Source organism: Salvelinus sp. IW2-2015, linkage group LG14 (assembly GCF_002910315.2).
Source record: "Salvelinus sp. IW2-2015 linkage group LG14, ASM291031v2, whole genome shotgun sequence".
Taxonomy (NCBI): Eukaryota; Metazoa; Chordata; class Actinopteri; order Salmoniformes; family Salmonidae; genus Salvelinus; species Salvelinus sp. IW2-2015.
Genome location: NC_036854.1, coordinates 42681355 through 42690753, shown reverse-complemented (window position 1 = coordinate 42690753; position 9399 = coordinate 42681355). Strand labels below are relative to the sequence as shown.

Sequence of the window (9399 nt, the reverse complement as noted above, 5' to 3'; positions counted from 1 at the left end):
GGAGGAACCCAGAAAGGAGACGGAGCATGACATAGCCTCCACTTCTCTCCTTCATTTTCCCCTTTCCCTCTCGCTCCTCGTGTGTGTCTCTCTCTCTCTTCCTCTCTCCTGTCGTTTAATGTGGTCCTGCAGCAAAAATTACGGCTTGTTCTGTTCTGGAACCATTCCCTGGGTACTGTGGTCAATTCTCTTTGCGTACAGAAACTCTTCCCATCGTGTGTTTATTACCCCTGTCACTTTCCTGACAAAATCAGAAGTTATAATCCCATCAGAGTACCACGGAGTGTCCTGGCTGAGTCTCTCAAACCCTTTCTCCTCTTGGAAAAAGAGATCTCTCCTCTCCCCTTCTCTGAGGATCTCTCTCTCTTCCCCTTCTCTCTGAGGATCTCTCCTTCTCCCCTCTCTCTCTGAGGATCTCTTCTCTCACTCCTCTCTCTCTCTCTAGGATCTTTTCTCCTCTCTTGAGGATCTCTTCTTCTCTCTCCCCCTCTCTCTCTGAGGATCTCTTTTCTCTCTTAGGATCCTCTTCTCTCCCCTCTCTCTCTCCTGAGTATCTCTCTCGCTCTCTATCTCTGAGTATCTCTCTCGCTCTCTCTCTCTGAGTATCTCTCTCTGCTCCTCTCTCTCTTGATCTCTGCTCTCTCGGCTCTCTCTCTCTCTGAGGAACTCTCTCGCTCTCTCTCTCTGAGGAACTCTTTCTCTTTCCCCCCCTCTCTCTCCTGACATAACCCTGCCTCTCTAATTTCCTTTCTGCTCCTCGCACCCCTTATCTCTATTGCTTCTACTCCCCCCCCACACACACACACCTCTCTCCCACCCTCCACCTAGTGTATACACCAGGCTATGTGAGGCTGTGTTGAGGTCATGAGGCGGTCTAGACTCTGGACACTCCACAGCACACTAATCCATTTAGACCAGTTGATTTCACAGGAGATCCAGTGCACATTGAGTTTAGAAATAAAGACTGAGTTGTGTCTGCCAAGCTCAATCAGGGAATTCTATAAGGATGACCTTTCAAACACTGGGCTATTTTTGACTTCATTGAGTGTGTTTCAAATGACCACATATTCCCTATATAGTGCACTACTTTTGACCGTGACCCATAGGGTCTAGTCAAAMGTAGTGCACTATATAGGGAACAGGGTGCCATTTGGGGYGCAGCCTCTGTTTGCCCGTGTTGTCGCAGTGCCCTTATGAGGTCAGCGACCTCAACTGCTCCTCTTCCTCTCTGACCTGAACAACCTCCATTGCTGGTCCCAGTGCAGTTTAACTTGTTTTCTATGTCCTAGTACACTGAAGCACCGGTTTTTTGAAACAAAAGATGTTTTGAAGAGAAAAAAAGGCTCCTAAAATAATAATATATTCTCTACAAGCGTCTCTCAACAGTCGTTGCACATTTTATTACATTTCAGGCTGTTGTATGACTTAAAATTGGACAGGCCTAATAGCTAAGAAATCCTAGAATACAGATGCTTTTTCAATGCCWTTGAGGTTGAATTGGGAGCTTGAGTTGGGGGAAGAGGGGGCAGAGAAGTGGTTTGTCTTGTTCTTCTTTGGTCTGTTTGTAATCCCTCCGTACCTCTTGTCGGTCAGTGATGGAACGTCTGAGTCCTCAATTTTCAAAGAATGGTCCTTGGGGCAAGCTGTATTCCTGTGAGATGCCTCAATAGTATAGAGCCAGGAGACTGTAGAATAGGGCTCTGGTCAAAAGAAGTACACTATATAGGGAATAGGGTGCGTTTTGGGACTTGTCACATGCTTYGTAAACAACAGGTGTAGACTAACAGTGAAATGCTTACTTCCGGGCCCTTTCCAACAATGCTGAGAGAAAAAAGAGAAATAATAGAAAGTAATAATACTAGGAATAAATACACAATGAGTAAAGATAACTTGTCTATATACACGGAGTACCAGTACCGAGTCCATGTGAAGGGGTACGAGGTAATTAATGGCGTTCGGTGCCGTTTAAGATGGGGGCGATTTTTATTATTTCTATTACAGCATATTGGATGACTGTCATTCATATTCTATTCACTCAGATCAATGTAACATGGATAGGTTTAGGCTACTACATGATACAACATCTTTCCCTATGCCCATCATGAGGTTGCTACAACCTAGCCTATGAATGAACGTTTACAGCGTAGATGCACAGGTCGAGAGACATTTGAGTAACAGACATTGACACGTCCAATGTCGCTTTGTACAATCTTGCCTGCATCTAGCTRATCTAGGGTGTAATCATTAGTCCAACAGTTACATAGAAGAGTTTCTATTGGACAAATTCAGTTACGTTTATCCCTGTTTCGTTCGGTTTGCATCCGTTTAAGAAAGGGTTTTCAACAAAATCGGCAGAATGACTATACCCCTGATCAAACACAGTTCACTTTCATATCAGCCACATACAACCAGCATAATTCCTTTGATTATTGTGTAATTACTTCTTACATCTACACGCTCTCCTCCTCYCACCTATTCCCTTCACTCGTGGACTTCAGTGCACAACACAAACCTTCATATCATAACCGCTAACCGCTGCACACACTACATTGTTGTCACCATAGTAACGTCAAAGTCAACAAACCTACTAGAGCTAAAGCTTTAGTAAACCCGCTACAATCCATCAGTACAGTCAGCAAGAAGTTTAGAAGGAAATACGTTTATACAACCAAAAGCTTACCTTGMCTTGGAAGAGTTCCAGTATTGGATAACCATAGCCATCTAGCTAACATAGCAATCCTCTCTGTTTGAGCCATGTGTTTGAGTAGGCTAAACTAGCTAGCTGCTTTCACAAGCTAAGTGAAAAATAAATACAACAATCTCTCTCTTGCTACTCTTTCATTGTTGAATAAATTAATTTAAGAACTGTTCAACTATTGTCTTTCTCTCTGAGTAAACTACTCACCACATTTTATGCACTGCAGTGCTAGCTAGCTGTAGCTTCTACTTCTACTTTCACTAGATTYCTTCTCTGACCCTTTGATTGGGTGGACAACATGTCAGTTCATGCTGCAAGAGCTCTGATGGGGTGGAGGATGTCCTCTGGAAGTTGTCATAATTACTGTGTCAGTCTATGGAAGGGAGTGAGAACCACGAGCCTCCTAGRTTTTGTATTGAAGTCAATGTACCCAGAGGAGGACGGAAACTATAAGGAAGGAATAGAAGGAATCAAGCTCGTCTGGTAGACATCACTGGACAGCTCGAAGCTGGGTTTTCCTTTGTAATCCGTGTGCAAGCCTTGCCACATCCGACGAGCGTCAGAGCCGGCGTAGTAGAAATCAATCTTAGTCTTGTACTGACATTTTGACTGTTTGATTTCTCGTCGTAGCGGGATTTCTTATAAGTGTCCGGATTAGTGTCTCGCTCCTTGAACTCAGTGCGGATGTTGCCTTTAATACATCACTTTGGGTTGGGATATGTACATACGGTCACTGTGGGGACGATGTCATCGATGCCCTTATTAATGAAGTAGGAGGAGGAGGACCATGTCCTGAGATGCCTTCCCATAAGCCCCGTGCCACGCCCTAAACACCTCTGAGACCACCKCTCCGTCTGGAAGAAGAGCGTTAAAGAGATCATTAAGACCCGTGGCTGTTCTGGGCCCGTTCCTTACCTTTCCTGGATGGAAGAAAGAAAGGAGCAGAAGAAAAGAGAGAAAAGACATGGGTTTTGTCCCAAATGGCACCCTGTTCCGTATATAGTGCACTACTTTTGACCAGGCTCTGGTCAAAAGTAGTGCACTATATATGTTGGCACCCTATTCCCTATTTTGGGACGTAGCCCGTGTCTCTCCTTAGATCCATCAACACGTTGTAGCTTAGTTCCCTGGGATTAGACACACAATACCTGGATGGAGACCTGGAAGCGTAGGCAGTAGGCACAGTCCCATTTCTGCTGCTGTCGTAATCTACCCTAATCCCAGAGATCCCGAGGCACAGAGAAAAGCCTCTCAGCAAACATCTGGATAGAGGGATGAGAGAGGGTGGGATAGAGGAGAGGAAAGGACAAAACAGTACAGGGGAAAGCTGGGAAAGCTGTCAACCCCCAGAATCCAATTAAAACAGAGTTATGGAAAAATGGAGACGTGTGTAAGCCCCCAAATAATTCTCAATTTCCAGAAAACAAGTTTATTTCATCTGTCTGCAGGTTCACTACTGGAGGATGAGCCGCAGCCAAAATATAAGACCAAATGTGCGTTCCAAATGGCGCCTTATTCTCCATTTAGTGCACTGTTTGACCAGGGCCCACATATTGGCTGAGCAGGTAGAGGCCATGCAGACAGACAGGTGTGATTGGCTGAGCAGGTAGAGGCCACGCAGACATACATGTGTGATTGGCTGAGCAGGTAGAGGCCACGCAGACATACATGTGTGATTGGCTGAGCAGGTAGAGGCCACGCAGACAGACAGGTGTGATTGGTCTAGACCAGTGGTTCCAGTCCTCCAGTACCCCCAACAGCACACATTTGTGTTGTAACCCCGGACAAACATACCTGGTTTAATTCATCCAGGGCTGAATCAGGTGTGCTTGTCCAGGGATACAATAACATTGCATATGGTTGGGAGGACTGGAGTTAGGAAACAGTGCTCTAGACAGTGGTGACGTTACTTAATAATGTCCAGGGGTTACATTTCAGTGGTTTGGTTGTGGTTCTGACCGGTAAGAGAAGAGAGTCTATGTCCCAAATGGCACTCTATTCCCTATGTAGTGCACTACTTTTGACCCCATCACTATAAAGGTAATAGAATCCCTATCGGCCCTGGTCAAAAATAGTGCACCATATATAGTGATGGGGTGCCAGATGGGATGTGGACTTTGGCATCTCCCCTCGCACTGGGTTTGTTGTCTAGCATCCCTGTTGTCTGAGTGGGCTGGCTGATTGATGAGGAAAACAGGAAAGTGTTCTTGGCACTCCCAGCTCCCAACTCACTAGCTGTGCTGAGAGAGCCCAGACACATACAGTACACACAGCACCAGAGAGAGCCCAGACACATCCWGTACACACAGCACCAGAGAGAGCCCGGACACATCCTGTACACACAGCACCAGAGAGAGCCCGGACACATCCAGTACACACAGCACCAGAGAGAGCCCGGACACATCCAGTACACCACAGCCACCAGAGAGAGCCCAGGACACGTACAGTACACACACAGCACCAGAGAGAAGCCCGGACACGTACAGTACAACACAGCACCAGAGAGAGCCCGGACACGTACAGTACACAAGCACCAGAGAGAGCACCGGACACTACAGTACAAACGCACCAGAGAAGCCCGGACACATCCAGTACACACAGCACAGAGAGAGGCCGGACACATCCAGTACACACAGCACCAGAGAGAGCCCGAGCACATACAGTACACAGCACCAGAGAGGACCCAGACACTCCAGTACCACACAGCACCAGAGAGAGCCCAGACAACGTACAGTACACACAGCACAAGAGAGCCCGGACACGTACAGTACACACAGCACCAGAGAGAGCCCGGACAGTACAGTACACACAGCACCAGAGAGAGCCCGGACACGTACAGTACACACAGCACCAAGACCCGGACACATCCAGTACACACAGCACCAGAGAGAGCCGGACAAATCCAGTACACACAGCACCAGAGAGAGGCCCAGACACATACAGTACACACACACACAGAGAGAGCCCAGACACATACAGTACACACAGCACCAGAGAGAGCCGGACACATACAGTACACACAAGCACCAGAGAGAGCCCAGACACATCAGTACACACAGCACCAGAGAGAGCCCAGACACGTACAGTACACAACAGCACCAGAGAGAGCCCGCGACACGTACAGTACACACGCACAGAGAGAGCCCGGACACGTACAGTACCAACAGCACCAGAGAGAGCCCGGACACGTACAGATCACACACAGCACCAGAGAGAGGCCCGACACATCAGTACACACAGCACCAGAGAGAGCCCGGACACATCCAGTACACACAGCACCAGAGAGAGCCCGGACACATACAGTACACACAGCACAGAGAGAGCCCAGACACATATCCAGTACACACAGCACCAGAGAGAGCCCAGACACTACAGTACACACAGCACCAGAGAGAGCCCGGACACATACAGTACACACAGCAACTCAGAGAGGAGCCCGGACACGTACAGTACACACAGCACCAGAGAGAGCCCGGACACTACAGTACACAAGCACCAGAGAGAGCCCGGACACATCCAGTACACACAGCACCAGAGAGAGCCCGAGACACATCCAGTACACACAGCACCAAGAGAGCCCAGACACATACAGTACACAAGCACCAGAGAGAGCCCAGACACATCCAGTACCACAGCACCAGAGAGGAGCCCAGGCACATCCAGTTACACACAGCACCAGAGAGAGCCCAGACACATCCAGTACACACAGCACCAGAGAGAGCCCAGACACATACAGTACACACAGCACCAGAGAGAGCCCAGACACATACAGTACACACAGCACCAGAGAGAGCCCAGGCCGCTTTGCGTAAGTGCAGCGGAAGACGAGAGCTAGATCGAGATGTGCGTTCGTGTTTTTCTTTTCTTCAAATCGATCCATTTTTTCAAGCGACGACAAATTAGGCATGGTTTTCTGTTCAGACTAGACATTCCTGAGTCCTAAAGAGCTCTGGGATAAGACGGAGGGGAAAAACAAATAGCGCTCGACACAAACCCACGTCGCTCAGCCAAGGGACTTGAGCACTATTCCACTGTATAAGCCTGTAACACTTGGGTTGGAGTACCACTTTCCACATGCTGGAGCAAGCATACTGTAGTAAGCCCATGGAAAGTACACTAGCCCCAGAGTGTGTTTCTGTTCCCCCCCAGATAACACTGTAATGAGTTCACCACGGTGGACTCAAACGCTCTCAGTACATATTTCAAACATCACAGACAGCCTAAAAGGCTTTTTTAATCATCAAATAACGTTTAACTCTCTCTCCCTCTCTGCATACAGCCTTCTATCCTGGTTAGACCAGAGTGAATACTGCTTAAAACAATGGCTACCTGCCTTTCCTTTCTCAACAGGAAACCCAGTGACCCGTAAGGGAGGGCTTCAGCAACAGGGTATGAGGTTTGAAGGACAGCCGTTACAGTAGATGCCACATACTGTAGGTCGGTATGAAACGTTCTCCTCCAGTTAAATATTCCTCGTTCCCCTCAGAGCAATGTTTTTTACCATTGCAAACGCAGTGTTCAGTCTGGTTTAACCAGGATGCCTGCCTGTCCCCTCACAACACGGAATGCCATTACCCATAAAGCTAGAGCACAGGAGGTTGGTGGCACATTAATTGGGGAGGGACGGGCTCGTGGTAATGGCTGGAGCGGAATTGGTGGAATAGGGTCAAACACATGGTTCCCAGATGTTGATGCCATTCCATTAGCTCCTTTCCGGCCATTATTATGAGCCGTCCTCCCCTCAGCAGCCTCCACTGAGCTAGAGGTAGGAGGTTTGAAGGACTAGCAGTGAGATACGGATACCACATGCCACACCGGGAGAACCCTCTCCACCTGTTAAAGATCCCTTGTTCCCCACAGAGCTATATGCTTTTCCTCGTCAGTACAGTGACCGTCCATGTGGTCAGCCTGTGAGCCAGGTACTTCCGTGACGCGGCAGGCCTGGTCCCTGGTTCGGAAGCCACGATTCCTATAATGCCTTTCACAGATGGGTTTACATGGAGGGGCATTGAAGGCCACACGTCTGTCTATCTGTCTGGACAGCCCCCCCCCCCCCACACATCACTGCATAGCGGGACTAAGACACGCCACACAGCGTGAGAGACCAGAGGCCTATTTGAACCCAGCTGTTGGTGGAAGAAGGGAGTGCAGAGAAAAGGTTTTACTTTTCCCGCGTCGCTGCTACAGTGTTGGCCCACATTTTTCCTCTTATTTTTAGTGAGTGTCATTCCTCGGGAACCATCCTCCTTGGTTCTCTTCGGTCCTTTGGTCCACCTCTCAACTCACAATGGACGGACATAAATAACATGCTGTAGTGAACAGGCGGGTAGCTGAGTGAGTTTCCTGGAAGAATTAGTCAGGGTATTTGTGGAGAACATGGTAGAGTTGGTATTTGTCCTTGTTGTTCTGTGGTGGGAGGGAATATTGCAGAGAGTGTGGAAACTGGAGATCCTTCTTCACACACACTAGGACATGCAGTAGAGCCATCCTCCTCTACCCCTGCCTGCCTGTCGAGCGTGTCTCTGACACAGACTTGAACAGACGAGGAGCTGTAATGAGCACCATCACATAATGACTGAAAGGAGGTACTCAGTAATGCCTGCCACATTTCTGTGGCCACTTCCAGTACTAAGTGTTGCAGTGATAAACCGCACCGTGCGTGTGTGTGTGTGGCAGCCATAAACCACACATGTGGGGCTAGGGTGTAATGGTAATACTCTCTTAATCTAGAGTTGCCATGGAGAGATAATTCACCAGTTGTCATCTCTGTTAGTCTTCATACTGAGGGCTTGTTCTGCTGGGCCAGGATGGCACTGCATGCATCCCAAATGGCACCCTATTCCCTATGTAGTGCACTACCTTTGACCAGGGCCACAGGCTTCTGGACAAAGTAGTGCACTATAATAGGGAATAGTGTGCCATTTGGAATATGCCAGTGTCTGTCAGCGCTTCTTCAACTGCAGTTAGAAACTCCAGGCTCAGATGGGAGCCATCTTTTTTTTTTKKGGGGGGGGGGGGGATTTGTACACTTGATCTAAATAGTTAGGTAATCAGAGTGGAGATGGGTAGGTGGGAGAGACAGTGGGAAGGATGGATGCTGGGATTGAACGCCGGTCTTCCAGTCGTATGTGATTAGACACACCATTATTACCATTCCACCCCAGGATTTGCACAAGACATTGACTGCAACAGGCTTAGGCCGGATCCCACAATTCAACACACACACACACAAAGGCCGGCTCCATAATACAACACACACACACACACACACACACACACACACACAAAGGCCGGCTCCACAATACAGCAGGTGGTTTCTCTGCCTGCCTATCTTCACTCCTCTCATCTCGTCTGATTTGGAGAAAATGACCGCAATTTATGTATTTTGTGTTGGCGTCTTAATGGTCTCCTACACATGTTGTCTCCGTTTACTTTCTACAGAATAAATCTGTGTGTGTGTGTTCTTTTTTTGTTTCAACAGTTTTGCTCCGTCTCTTTTACAGACACCGCAGCAACGTTTCACAGGATGTTAGCATCAGCACAGTGAGCAGTTTAGAATTCCCTGTTTGTGAAGGCGCCTGGGTGCTGAATGTCCACCACGGCTGTTAGATATTATCACACTGGAAAACGGGCTTGCAGGAGCACACTGGCAACTTCCAGGCAGTTGTGTGTGTAGTGGCAGCACGTGTCTTCTACTGTTT

General features: G+C 48.2%; 1 pseudogene; it reads left to right on the top strand.

Annotated features, from left to right (window-relative positions):
• The window catches only part of LOC111973565 (MAGUK p55 subfamily member 7-like), a 173846-nt pseudogene that overhangs the window by 135985 nt on the left and 28462 nt on the right, over window positions 1–9399 (top strand).